The sequence below is a fragment of the Pogona vitticeps genome, chromosome 6 (genome assembly GCF_051106095.1).
Source record: "Pogona vitticeps strain Pit_001003342236 chromosome 6, PviZW2.1, whole genome shotgun sequence".
Classification (NCBI taxonomy): Eukaryota; Metazoa; Chordata; class Lepidosauria; order Squamata; family Agamidae; genus Pogona; species Pogona vitticeps.
Genome location: NC_135788.1, coordinates 118,603,246 through 118,616,890, shown reverse-complemented (window position 1 = coordinate 118,616,890; position 13,645 = coordinate 118,603,246). Strand labels below are relative to the sequence as shown.

The 13,645-nt window shown below is 47.2% G+C and overlaps 1 long non-coding RNA gene across 1 annotated transcript in view; it reads right to left on the bottom strand.

The window, feature by feature from the left end:
• LOC140701381 (uncharacterized) overlaps window positions 1-13,645 on the bottom strand; it is a 44,176-nt gene continuing 30,531 nt past the window's right edge. Inside the window, exon 2 of the long non-coding RNA XR_012080313.2 lies at window positions 1-1,195. This is a non-coding gene — a long non-coding RNA (uncharacterized LOC140701381). The remainder of the gene's footprint in view (window positions 1,196-13,645) is intronic.

The following is a 13,645-nucleotide window of genomic DNA, read 5'->3' as shown; positions in this document are numbered from 1 at the left end:
TCCGTTAGCAACTCATTTAATTGATTTTACAATCTTTCTTCCCTTCCCTCCTCCCTCGCTCGCCCGCCTGCTTTTGCTCTCGCTCTGTCTCACTTGCTTATTTCTCCCTTATTCTCTCTCTCTCCTATCCCTTAGTTTGGCTTGATCGGGAAAGCAGAAAACTAATTTTTTATTATTATTTTTGCGGAACTGATTTAGGGCTCTAAGGTTCCCCAGAATAAAGAGCGTTGAGAAATGGCTTTTTAAAATTTAATTTTAGTCCTCTAGATTATGTTCTAATAAGGGATTAAGGAAAGCTTCTGACCCACCTGGATGTCTCTCCTGATGGGTGTCTGTCATTCATATATGCTTTTTGTTCTGAGTACATTGGGGTTCATTCTGAGCAAAAGACTGTGTGCTTTAATATCTTAGACCCTCGCCCCTCCAAAATACATCTGATCAAGCTCCGTGGTTCCTCAGTAGTGAGTGAAATGCACTTCTTACATGCTCAGGGGCACTGTGGTCTTTTCTTGCAGCAGTATTAACTCATATGGGGAGATGGGCTTGAATCCATTTTTATGTCTCTGGACTGTTCATGTTGGAATTGACGTTTGGCATTTCAGGAAAATTTTTAAATGGCCAGGATTTCTAGCAGTTGTTGTTCGGCATTTTCAAAACTTGCCAAAGTGCTGTCGTGATTCTGGGTTTGTCTTCGGCTTATGATGTTGTGAGCAAGACGCCACTGTTGTTCCCATATTGTAGGTGGGGAGACTGAGGCCAGAGGAGAAGTGATGTGGTTGGAGGGATACAGCGATGCCGTGGCAAAATCAATCTGGTCCTTACTTGTCTGAGATTCATGTTCAGCTTAAATGAGCCTGCCTCGACCGAACACATTTAGTTTGAATTTAGCTTTTGGTGTGGGGTAAGGGTATATTTAATAATAATAATAAATTACTCAGAGTCCTGCCTGAGTCAGAGTTCTGAACCAATATTGAATGTGCAATTAATCCGTGGGGGTTTTGCAGGCTTGCCTTTAAAAAAAAAAGAATTTTGATTTTTGATGCAAGTTTCAAAAATATCCAGAGGTGCTTACTGGGTTTTTCAAAATGCTGTGAAATTTCATTTTCGTTCTTGATCCATGATGTCTCCCCACCCCTGGGTGATGTAGTTTGATGCTCCTGATTTCTGGAAACGGATTAAGGAATTTTCACTTCTCCTATGTCAAAAGAAGGCATAAGATGGTTAGGGTCATGTTAAAGGTGTCAGGGTGGCCTTCCCAGGCTGAATCGATTCCCGGTGTGTAGACTACAAACCCCATCTTCCCCAGCCAGGTTTTTTTTAAACTCCCAACACACCTGGAGGGTCAGGCCGGGGTTGGAATGATATTAATATATACCACACAGCGTGAAGCTTTGTAATCATCTATCTTGCTCTTTGGGTTGTGTGTTGCGTTTGAAACCTGGCGGGTTGTGCTTGATCTTTCTGTGTTGTCTAGAAATGCAGGCTGAAGTAACTCCCGCTGAGTTCCTAACGACATGCAATTTGCATAAGTTCCAGAATACAGCTGTAAGGCGAGGGTGGCCCCAGATGGGTAAAAAAAGGTGCACATGGCGCAGCGACATGCAGAGAAGTAAATAAATTGATAAAGTGACACATACACATATCCCGCTATGCCCACTCAAAACTGCAGCTCAGGAGAGGCTACCTTCGTGTTCCTAACAACCCTGCAAGGCAGCCCCTGTTTTTTTCCTAATGTGCATTTCGAGGTGGGGGGGGACATGAGTGACTTTCTCTAGGCCATGCAATACATCCTTGGCCAGTTTGAACTTCGATCCAAACGGGAGAGGGGCTTCCTGAAAGCTCTCCACCCAGCCTCTTATTGTCTCACTGGACATCCTTCTCTTTTTACAGAAGGGTAGCCTTAAAAAAATTTTCAGACAAAGAAAAAAAAGTGTTTTCCATGTAATCAGAGGCCTTCTTTTATATCTATACATATATATAAAATGATTATGTGTTCCAGGACTTTAGCTCTGTAAAGGAACATTTGTTCTGAGGCTGAGTTAAAGTGGAATGTAAAAAATCCCACGCTTGTCAATAAATCAATGAGGCACAATCCCAAACCGACCGCACGCACAAAACAACCACCACGCTCTACTTTTTCACACAGCACATAATTAACTTACGGAATCGAAGAGCTCACGATCCCTGAATCATGGACTTAGAGGGCTTTAAAAGCAGGATTAGACCAACACATGGGGAAATCTTGTCAACCGGCTGTGAGCCTTAGCTACTACATCGAACCTTCTTATGCAGGAGTATTCTATCTTTAAATACCAGGTTCAGCAGAGGGCTCTTGCCATCGCTCTTAAGCGCCGACAGGGACCTAGTTGGTTAGTGTTATAAGGTCAGGCTAGATCTGGGAGGGGAGAGAGAGAGAGAGAGTTACCCTCCAGATGTGGGATTACAGCTCTCACTATCTTCTGCATTGAGAGTTGCAACCTGACATTGTGGGTTGTGGTTCTTTGGGATGTCCAGATGTTCTTGGACTACAGCTCCCAGAAATCCTGGCCAGCACAGCTAGTAGTGAAGGCTCATGTTCCACCCAGAGGCGGCGATCATTCTCAAGGCTGGGAACCAATGCGGTTTTCGATCCTAAAAGAGAAAGTCAAGTTCCTAGTCCCTATTGATGCAAAGACAGGCTTGCAGGAATATGGGTACTGCTAAGTAAAATATTTAAGACGTTCAAAGGGAACGACTGAAGTGGCTTTCAACAGTTTGATGCTTCCTTCAGAGCTGATTGGCTTCAGAGTAAAGTATGTGGATCTATTCAAAATATTTGTGATTTTGCTGGAGTTCAGAACTTTTTGGGTTGCAGAATGTAAGGCCATCGTTGTGACACACCTGGTATCGGCAGGTTGACTCTGCTTTGTCCTTTTCGTGGTTAAGAGGAATCTTTTTTGTGCTGCTTAAGTGCCAGGAAGGATGACTGAAGATCAGAATATGTCCCTGTTACTTTGTCACCTGCATTTAAACTTCACCGACTTGTTTTGGAGTTGTAGGCAAGATATTGGGGGTGGGAATGGCACTCATCCAGAACAAACCATGTGCCACAGAAACCCTCTGGGGAGATTTACTCCTTTGTGGTTTGTGTGTGTGTGTGTGTGTGTGTGTGTGTGTGTGTGTGTGTGTGTGTGTGTGTGTGTGTGTGTGTGTGTGTGTGTGTGTGTGTGTGTGTGTGTGTGTGCGGTGTTTTTTTTTTTTGTTTTTTTTTGCAAGGAGCTGTCCACTCCTAGTGGAAGTTGCCTTAAAACTGGCACCTCTGTCTAGGCGTCTGCACTTCGTCCCCCTGGGTGGCTGATTTCCTCCTGCCTCTGCCTGCTATCTAAAAAAATGGCATGGAAATTTGGCCCCTTTTAGCTTCTGCCCACGACAGATGATGAAACTAGAGCCCCCGAGTTTAATGCAGTCCGAAAGGAGTGTTTGTGCTAGAAAGAGAACAGGAAAAGAACATGATCTGTCTGAGTCACAGCCGAGCGCTCGGCTGTGGCCCTGGAGTGTTTTGGCCCCCCCCAAAAAAAGACATGGAGAGCCAAAGAGGATAAGCCTATCAGTGGTTCTTAGTTGCTGTTGCTGAATGGGGGATTCTGGGAACTGTAGTCCAAACCGAGGTAATTTTTCCTTGTCTGGCCATGATGGCTATGGGTTATTTCCAGTGTCAAAGACACTGTGTACCTTTTCCACGTTGCTGTGATGCTCAAGTCCTTCTTGTGGGCTTCCTTACGGTGTTGTGTGTGTCTGGGGGGGGGGGCTATTAACAGAAGGGCAGACCTGAAAGACCCAGGGTCCCCTAATGCAGCTGTGCTCTCATAAACTCTTGACTTAGAAGTTTCCATTTAACTCTTCCGATTTCTGGAACTCCTTTGCACAGCGCTTTTAAACTATAGGTTTGTGAAATCATATAAATAACAAATGGACCAATTTTGTCCCTTGACCTCAGGCATTTAAAGGAGACCAATGTGCATCCATGATCAGAAACAAAAGGCTAAAAGATATGACGCTGGAAGATGGGCCCCTCAGGTCGGAAGGCGTCCAACATGCTACTGAGGAAGAGCGGAGGACAAGTACAAGTAGCTCCAGAGCTAATGAAGTGGTTGGGCCAAAGCCGAAAGGACGCTCAGCTGTGGACGTGCCTGGAAGTGAAAGGAAAATCCAATGCTGCAAAGAAAAATACTGCATAGGAACCTGGAATGTAAGATCTATGAACATTGGGAAGCTGGAGGTGGTCAAACAGGAGATGGCAAGAATAAACATCGACATCCTGGGCATCAGTGAACTAAAATGGACAGGAATGGGCGAATTCAGCTCAGATGATTATCATATCTACTATTGTGGGCAAGAATCCCGTAGAAGGAATGGAGTAGCCTTCATAGTCAACAAAAGAGTGGGAAAAGCTGTAATGGGATACAATCTCAAAAATGATAGAATGATGTCAATACGAATCCAAGGCAGACCATTCAACATCACAATAATCCAAGTTTACGCACCAACCAGCATTGCTGAGGAGACTGAAACTGAACAATTCTATGAAGATTTACAACACCTTCTAGAACTGACACCAAAGAAAGATGTTCTTCTCATTCTAGGGGACTGGAATGCTAAAGTAGGGAGCCAAGAGATAAAAGGAACAACAGGGAAGTTTGGCCTTGGAGTTCAGAACGAAGCAGGACAAAGGCTAATAGAGTTTTGTCAAGAGAATAAGCTGGTCATCACAAACACTCTTTTCCAACAACACAAGAGGCGACTCTACACATGGAAATCACCAGATGGGCAATATCGAAATCAGATTGATTATATTCTCTGCAGCCAAAGATGGAGAAGCTCTATACAGTCAGCAAAAACAAGACCTGGAGCTGACTGCGGTTCTGATCATCAGCTTCTCATAGCAAAATTCAAGCTTAGACTGAAGAGATTAGGAAAAACCACTGGGCCACTCAGGTATAATCTAAACCAAATCCCTTATGAATACACGGTGGAAGTAAAGAACAGATTTAAGGAACTAGATTTGGTGGACAGAGTGCCTGAAGAACTTTGGATAGAGGCTCGTAACATTGTCCAGGAGGCAGCAACGAAAACCATCCCAAAGAAAAGGAAATGCAAGAAAGCAAAGTGGCTGTCCAACGAGGCCTTAGAAATAGCAGAGAGGAGAAGGGAAGCAAAATGCAAGGGAGATAGGGAAAGTTACAGAAACTTGAATTCAGACTTCCAAAGAATAGCAAGGAGAGACAAGAGGGCCTTCTTAAATGAACAATGCAAAGAAATAGAGGAAGATAACAGAAAAGGAAAGACCAGAGATCTGTTCAGGAAAATTGGACATATTAGAGGAACATTTTGCGCAAAGATGAACATGATAAAAGACAAAAATGGGAGGGACCTAACAGAAGCAGAAGATGTCAAGAAGAGGTGGCAAGAATACACAGAGGAATTATATCAGAAAGATTTGGATATCCCGGACAACCCAGACAATGTAGTTGCTGACCTTGAGCCAGACATCCTGGAGAGCGAAGTCAAGTGGGCCTTAGAAAGCCTGGCTAACAACAAGACCAGTGGAGGTGATGGCATTCCAGTTGAACTATTTAAAATCTTGAAAGATGATGCTGTTAAGGTGCTACGTTCAATATGCCAGCAAGTTTGGAAAACTCAACAGTGGCCAGAGGATTGGAAAAGATCAGTCTACATCCCAATCCCAAAGAAAGGCAGTGCCAAAGAATGCTCCAACTACCGTACAATTGCACTCATTTCGCACGCTAGCAAGGTTATGCTCAAAATCCTGCAAGGTAGGCTTCAGCAGTATGTGGACCGAGAACTCCCAGAAGTACAAGCTGGATTCCGAAGAGGCAGAGGAACTCGAGACCAAATTGCTAACTTGCGCTGGATTATGGAGAAAGCCAGAGAGTTCCAGAAAAATATCTACTTCTGCTTCATTGACTATGCGAAAGCCTTTGACTGTGTGGACCACAGCAAACTATGGCAAGTTCTTAAAGAAATGGGAGTGCCTGACCACTTTATCTGTCTCCTGAGAAACCTATATGTGGGACAGGAAGCAACAGTTAGAACTGGTCATGGAACAACTGAGTGGTTCAAAATTGGGAAAGGAGTACGGCAAGGCTGTATATTGTCCCCCAGCTTATTTAACTTATATGCAGAATACATCATGCGGAAGGCTGGACTGGAAGAAACCCAAGCCGGAATTAAGATTGCCGGAAGAAATATCAACAACCTCCGATATGCAGATGATACCACTCTGATGGCAGAAAGTGAGGAGGAATTAAAGAACCTTGTAATGAGGGTGAAAGAGGAGAGTGCAAAAAACGGTCTGAAACTCAACATCAAAAAAACTAAGATCATGGCCACTGGTCCCATCACCTCCTGGGAAATAGAGGGGGAAGATATGGAGGCAGTGTCAAATTTTATCTTCCTGGGCTCCATGATCACTGCAGATGGAGACAGCAGCCCAGAAATTAAAAGGCGCCTTCTTCTTGGGAGGAAAGCGATGACAAATCTTGACAGCATCTTGAAAAGCAGAGACATCACCTTGCCAACAAAAGTCCGAATAGTCAAAGCTATGGTTTTTCCTGTCGTGATGTATGGAAGTGAGAGCTGGACCATAAAGAAAGCAGACCGCCGAAGAATTGATGCCTTTGAATTGTGGTGCTGGAGGAGGCTCTTGAGAATCCCCTGGACTGCAAGGAGGACAAACCTATCAGTTCTAAAGGAAATCAACCCTGAATGCTCACTTGAAGGACAGATCCTGAAGCTGAGGCTCCAGTACTTTGGCCATCTCATGAGAAGAAAAGAGTCCTTGGAAAAAACCTTGATGTTAGGAAGGTGTGATGGCAAGAGGAGAAGGGGACGACCGAGGATGAGATGGCTGGACAGTGTCTGCGAAGCAACCAACATGAACCTGACACAACTCCGGGAGGCAGTAGAAGACAGGAGGGCCTGGCGTGCTCTGGTCCATGGGGTCACGAAGAGTCGGACACGACTAAACGACTAAACACACACAAACACAATGTGCATCCTTCAAAATTGTTCTGCAGGGCAGGCAGAATCCAGAGGCTTGTTCCCAGTGAGTGGGAGAGAGACCGAATTAGCCCCTTCCCTCATTGGCTGTCCTCCCCTGCGCTCTGCCTTCTTTATTTCAATTTTTCCTCCCTTTTGATTTATTTGTTGCTTTGCTTTCAAAACTGGGACTGACGCCCCGACCCTTTGCCTGCCTTTGTTTCCTTCCAGCCCCCTTGCCCACCCACCCAAACGTGCTCGGACTACGATTCTCATTATGCCCTGGCAGTGCTCGGGCTGGCTGGGGATAATGGCAGTCGTGGTTCGGCCCATCTGGAGGGGCGCATAAGGTGGGTCGTCCTTCTGCCCTTAAGGCATTGGTGCCCTTGGAGGAGACACCGTCTGATTTCTACTCCGTTTGGACACACACACACACATGGTTATACGATTATAACATAATCGCTATTTTTTTGGCCTTTCACACTGGCTTACATGCACAGACTGAAATGGAATTCTGTGCAGCTTCAAGATGCTGCAAGATATAACTCAAATTCACCTTTAAAAAAAAAAAACCACGAACAGGAAGATCAGATTAGGGCGGACAGGTTCGAGAGCTGCAGAACAAACCACCCCAAGCCCCAGCTGCCTTATTGCTCCGCGCTTAAAGCCATCCTTCTAAAGCTGTCTGCTTATGAAAAATGCAATAATTTGCTTTCCTTCAACTTTGTTCTCCCCCAACCCCCAGCTGCACCCATAACTAACTTGAGTTTGGGGAGGGGAGGAGAATCTAACCCCAAACAAGAGCATTTAATGGTGGGGTTTGCAGAACCTTCCACCCCGAGGCCTCGGCTGTATCCCCAAATTCCAGCATGCGTTAACCAGGCACGGATGGATGTCCTCGGGGAGGGCAGTCCTTTATTCTGCTTTTTAAAACTTCCACACCTCCCCAGGCGTTTCTGAGGGTGCAAAGCATATTTGCACCGACCCTGGGCATGGGGCGGAGGGAGGGAGAGGAAGGTCTGTATTCTGTGCCCCCCCCTTCCTCCACTTTCCCCTTCAAGGCAGCAGATCGGAGGGTGCCAACCCCCCCCCCAGAAGCGCTTCTGCTCAATATTGTATGCAAATCACATACAAATGAAATCCTAAATGCATTGTGGGATTAAACAAAAGCCGGAGGGGGGGGGAAGAGGAGGGAGAGGCCCAGGAGTCTCTCTCTTTGGCACAGCCCCTCTTCTGCTCGCCTGGTCCAGAAAGCCCCTCAACCTCCCCCCCCCGACAACATCTGGGGAACACAGAGGCTTATTCCCCCCCCAAAAAAAATTTGCAAGGTGCTTTCATCTTTCTCCAGAATATTGAGACTTTCTTTCCAGATCGACCTTTCTTGTTTCTAAAGCCTCCCCCCCCCAACACCTTTTATTTCCCCTTCCTGGAGTGGTAGTGAACATTTCTGTGACAACCTCCCCCCCCCCCTTTAGCGCTTTCTGTGATGCTGGTACGGTGGGGGGGATTTGGTAGAGGAGGGTGGGGAGGGGTGGGGATCTGATTTCGGGGGGGCAGGGAGGGCTCCCCATGGGGACCTGAAGGGCATTCACCCAAGCGTGGTGGTGGTGGTGGTGGTGATGATGATGGTTAAAGGGGGGCGGGAGGAGATCCGAGTGTGCCTCCTCTCCCCCTCCCCTCCCTCCCTCCCTCTCCGCTGCGCAGGGTAATTTAAAGCGCTTGCCTGTCACTCTGCTTCGCGTTTTATTGACTCTCGCTGCCTCCCCCGTCACCCCTCGACATTAATCTCCCCGTTAATCGCCCTGCGCGGAGGAGCCCCTCCTTCCCCCCCCCTGCGCCTGCAGCCCCTTCACCTCCTCCACCGCCCCCCCCCATCCGATCCCCTCCTTTCTTCCATCCTGGTCCTGCCTTGCCTTTCGCTTGCCTTCCTCTCCCATGGACTCCCTCAAACTGGCCCTCAATGTCTCCCTTTTCATTCCCCCTCCGTCCTTTTTCACTGAGCTCCATCCTCCTGCTTCCTCTTCTCTCCCTTTCCCCATCATCCTCTCCATGTTCCCATCCTCCCCCATTTTTCTCTTTTCCTTCCTTGCTTTCATTCCCACATCCTCTGTCCCATCCCTCCCTGCTTTTCTCTATTCTCTCTCTCTGGATCTCACTCAGCCCTCCCTCCCTCCCTTCCATCCATCCATCCATCACCAGTTTGTTCATTCATTCCTTCCTTCCTTCCTTCCTTCCTTCCTTCCTTCCTTCCTTCCTTCCTTCCTTCCTTCCTTCCTTCCTTCCTTCCTTCCTTCCTTCCTTCCTTCCTTCCTTCCTCCCTCCCTCCCTCCCTCCCTGCTTTTCTCCTTTCCCCCTCTCTCAGTCCTTTCCACCTCCTCCGCCACCACCTCTCCCTTCCTTCCTTTCTCGGCCGCCTTCCCTCTTGCTTTCTCTGCCTCCTCTGTCACGCTTTGTCCTTCCCATTTCCTCCACTCCATCATGTTGGGTTTTGCCCCCCTCTTCTCTCTTTCTCCCCATATTGACTCCTTCCATCATGTTCCCCCCTCTCCCCTTTGCATGAGGCCTGATGCAGGCTCTCGTTTCCCTGGAAGTAGCCCTCCCCAAGAAATCAATGGGGCTACCCCTTAAGTCAATGTATCAAGGGCTGAGATACATATCATTTCTCTTTCACCCCTACAATTGTGTCTGCTCTGTTTCTCCTCCCCATATTCTGACTCTCCTCCACACTTCTCTTTTCCCCCCTTCATCATGTCTCCCTCTTTGCTTGCTTTCATATCTCATTTTTCACTCTTCCCTCCCTCCTTCCCTTTTCTTTCTTTCCTTCTATTTATCCATTCTCTCTCTCTCTCTTTCTCTCTCTCTCTCTCATGCTTCCCTTTACACTCTCCCCCACCCAAGCCTTTGTGTCTCTGGCTTCCTCATAGTAAATATGCAGCAGCCGCCTAATTATGTCTCCCGCCTCCTTTTCTCCTTAATGAGACAATTTGCATTGACTAACCACTCTCTGAAAGGGGGAGGGGAAGAGCAAGGGGAGGGGGGAGGAAAGGCAAAAGAGAGGCCATGTCCTCGGCCCCCCCCACCTCCTGTTTCTTCTCCTTCCACCAAGTGGAGAAATGAAACCCCCCCCCAAAAATAATAAATGTTAACAGGGTGTCTTTTCTCCTGGGATACAAGGATAATATTGTTATAGGGTTGGCGAGAATTGTGGCAAAAAAAAGGGAAGGGAGAGAGACACTGTTTAGATACAGAGATGGACGGACGGACAGTCTGGAGAGATGAGCCAGGTTGTGTGGGGGGGAGGGCTTTGACGTGATGATGCTGTTGACATGGCCGCCACAGAGATGCCCTCGTTGCTCTCCCTCAGGTGGTCTCCACCCCTTCCCACGCCACCCACCCCTGAAATCAGTCTGAAGGCTCTTGGAACTGCTGTGGCTCCCACCAAGACATTTTGAGGATGATGATTCTGGGAAAGGGGGCTAAGGGAAGTCTTGCCCTTCCCAGCATCCTCTGGGAGGGGGAGGCCATGACCATGTAGGCCCCGACAACGTTCGTTTGCAGGCAGAATTCAAGCACAACGCTTGGCCATTGTAGACTCATCGGGGGTGGGGGGTGGGGAAGGGAAGAGTCCATGTTGGGTCAAAAAGGAGAGGCCAAATCTAGATTTTGCTTGCTTGAGGACTCCCTGGGACGCACGCCACATGTGTGGTGGCCCCTGATCTTGCGAAAATAATTTGAGGCTCCGTCGACTGATGGGTCACCCGGTTTTTGGAGATATGAAAGAGTAGGTATTGTTTGTTGATGGAGAGTAACACAATGTGGCACCAGCATTGTTGAGTAGTAGAGATAGGGGTTGTTGTTTTTTTACTCAAACTGATACAAGCAGAAGTCTTTATTAAGCCAGAGGGTAAATGGGTCAGAGCGAGTGGGTGTGCCAGGTCACAAAACACCGTATCCATCCTCTAGAGAACCAGCCTTCGTTTGATAGAGGGGAGGGTAATATTGTTGGCCAACATCCTGTAGCAGTACGTTCCGCAGGATACCAATACGTTCCCCACAAAAAGCACCATGAATGTATTGATATCCTGTGGAACTGACTGCTACGGGATGCTGTGTTGGCTGTTAACATTAATTACCCTTCACTCTCTCAAAAGGATGATGGCTCCGTAGAAGATGGATACGGTGTTGAGTGAGCTGGTCCACCCATTTACCTACCGGCTGACCCATTGTTAGAAAGAAGAGGCAGACCATTGAATGAGGTGGACTGTGAGTCATACCCCAGTATAGCAATTCTTGTTAACAGAGTTCAGAAAAGCTACTGTTTTTGGAGAACAACTCCCAGAATCCCCACGAGTTCTGCATTACTGTGGGATAAAATGATACAGGACCTGGTGTCTTCTAGCATTTTTTACAAAATTACCATTCCCATCTGCTTCAGATAGAATGGCCAGGGTCAAGATGCCTTACACCTTGGCTGATAGGGGAGGAAATGCTTGGAAAAGGGGAGAAGGTAGGACAGGCAGAGAGATGGACCCATGGGGGAGAAGACGCCTAGGAAGCTGTGCATGAAAGAGAAAAGGACAGGAAATTCATAAAAACGGTTTAGATCTATAGTGGCAAACTGCAGTCCACGTTGGGTTCTGCAGTGGGGTATGCACAGTGTTTTGGAGGCTCAAGGGTTGTTGTTGTTTTTAATTGATCGGCTGCTCTTGAAAGACCTATCTTCAGACCCGTAGGGGAATTAATTCTGGCTTCTTAGCAATGAAGAAAAAGCATTCGCCATGCGCTCAGAGACACCCCTGTGACTATGGGCTGACACACGAAGTTGAAAGGATGAAGCGATCGTTTGAGAACACGAGCAGAGAAGTGGACAGAAGAGCGGAAGAAGTTGGGAAAGGGGTACCTAGAAGGGTATGGCTACAGGTGTACCTGTAGGAGGGACAGACCAGATCGATGTACTGTGCAGTGCGTTCCTGGATCACAGGACAGGTGGATTATGGATCATGCAACTCGTTTGCATTGCAAATCTTTTCCCGGACCTGGGATGGAGATGAGGTGGTGGCTTTTGCTGTGTTCAGAAGCGCAGGCCTGGAGAGAGGCAGGCGGTATTAGGAACGCCGGCAGCTATTCTAAATAGACTCCTTGGTCTGTGTAGCACAGAGTTGTCCACCCTGACTGGCTGTCCATCCTATGAGGCAGGATTCATTCCTAGGGTCAGTTCCTGGAGATGCTCTATCGCTGAGATCTCTCTCTCACACACACATTGCTTCTCTTTTGCCATCAAGGGGGTTACACCCCACAGCTCTTTCGCTGCTCACCTTTCCCCACGGCTGGGATTCATTGACATGGTCATAATGAGAGAAATTAGGATTACCTGTGGAAGTGAACGGCAGGGAATTTGGGAGGGATAAGGAAGGAGGGCTTATTCACACAGCCCGTGGTTAAACTGTGGAATTCACTGCCACAGGATGCAGTGACGGCGGTCCATCTGGACAGAGCTGAAAGGGGATTAGGTACATTCACCAGAGTTGTCATTACATCTGCCAGATCCAGATGTTGCCAGAGAACATAAGATGGAGGTTGAAGCCTGCTGTCATGTCCTTCTGATGGGCTTCCTGTGGGCAACCATGGATAAGATGGGTTTTTGGTTTGGTCTAGCTGGATTTTCAAATGTGGATGTGTGCTACATGTAAGTTCCACAAAATATGGTGGTGTTCCTCACACTATTCCATGGTCCTGTTGAATGGGGATGCTAAAGATGGAACCTCAGGCCTCCTTCTACGCCAACGTTGGGTCCCCAGATGTTTGTGGACTATGTACAACTCCCAGTAATCCTGACCAGCACAGCTAATGATGAAGACTTATGGAAGTTGTAGTCCAAGCAAAAACACCTGAGGGACCCAAGGTTGGGAACCAGTATCCTATGCCAAACAGGTGCCCTGCCACCGAACCATCATCTTTCCCATTGCATTCTACCTGCAATGGCTTCTTCACAGTTGTGAGACACAGCGTTGTGTGGTGAATCATGTCTAGGACACTTCTCTGGAGAATTTTCTAGGATGAAGTGAGGCAGGAATTTGGAATAGGGACCAAGGACATCATCTGATTCATATTTTTAATGCAAACTTTACCTAATTCACATTTCTTCAGAGGCAGCAGAACAAGAGGCACTAGCTGTATTTTTCAAAACCTCGCGAGGCACTTCCCTCATGAAATACAGTGTGGAAAAAGTACTGTGTCAGGGAACAGCACATACAAATATATGTCTATCGGTAAAAAAAAATAAGATAGGAGAAACCTATTTGACTAAAGGAAGCGGCTTGTAAAAATACGTCTGTTAGGGTGTGTCGAAATGTTTACATTAGAGGATTTCCCCCCCACACAAAAATGTGTGCAAAGTTTTGTAGGGACTTTAAAAAAAAATCTGAACTGAAACCCCAATTTTCAGATAGTTCCCTGATCACGGCGCCTTCTAACGAGGCCGCCCAGAATCCGAAGGGCACCGTAAATAAAGTGAGAGTTTCTTTTCTTGTCTCGTAAACAGGAACACGACAAGACAAAGATTCACCCGCCTTTGCATTCTCTGTTTTCTCCTCCAGAGTCTCGGCTC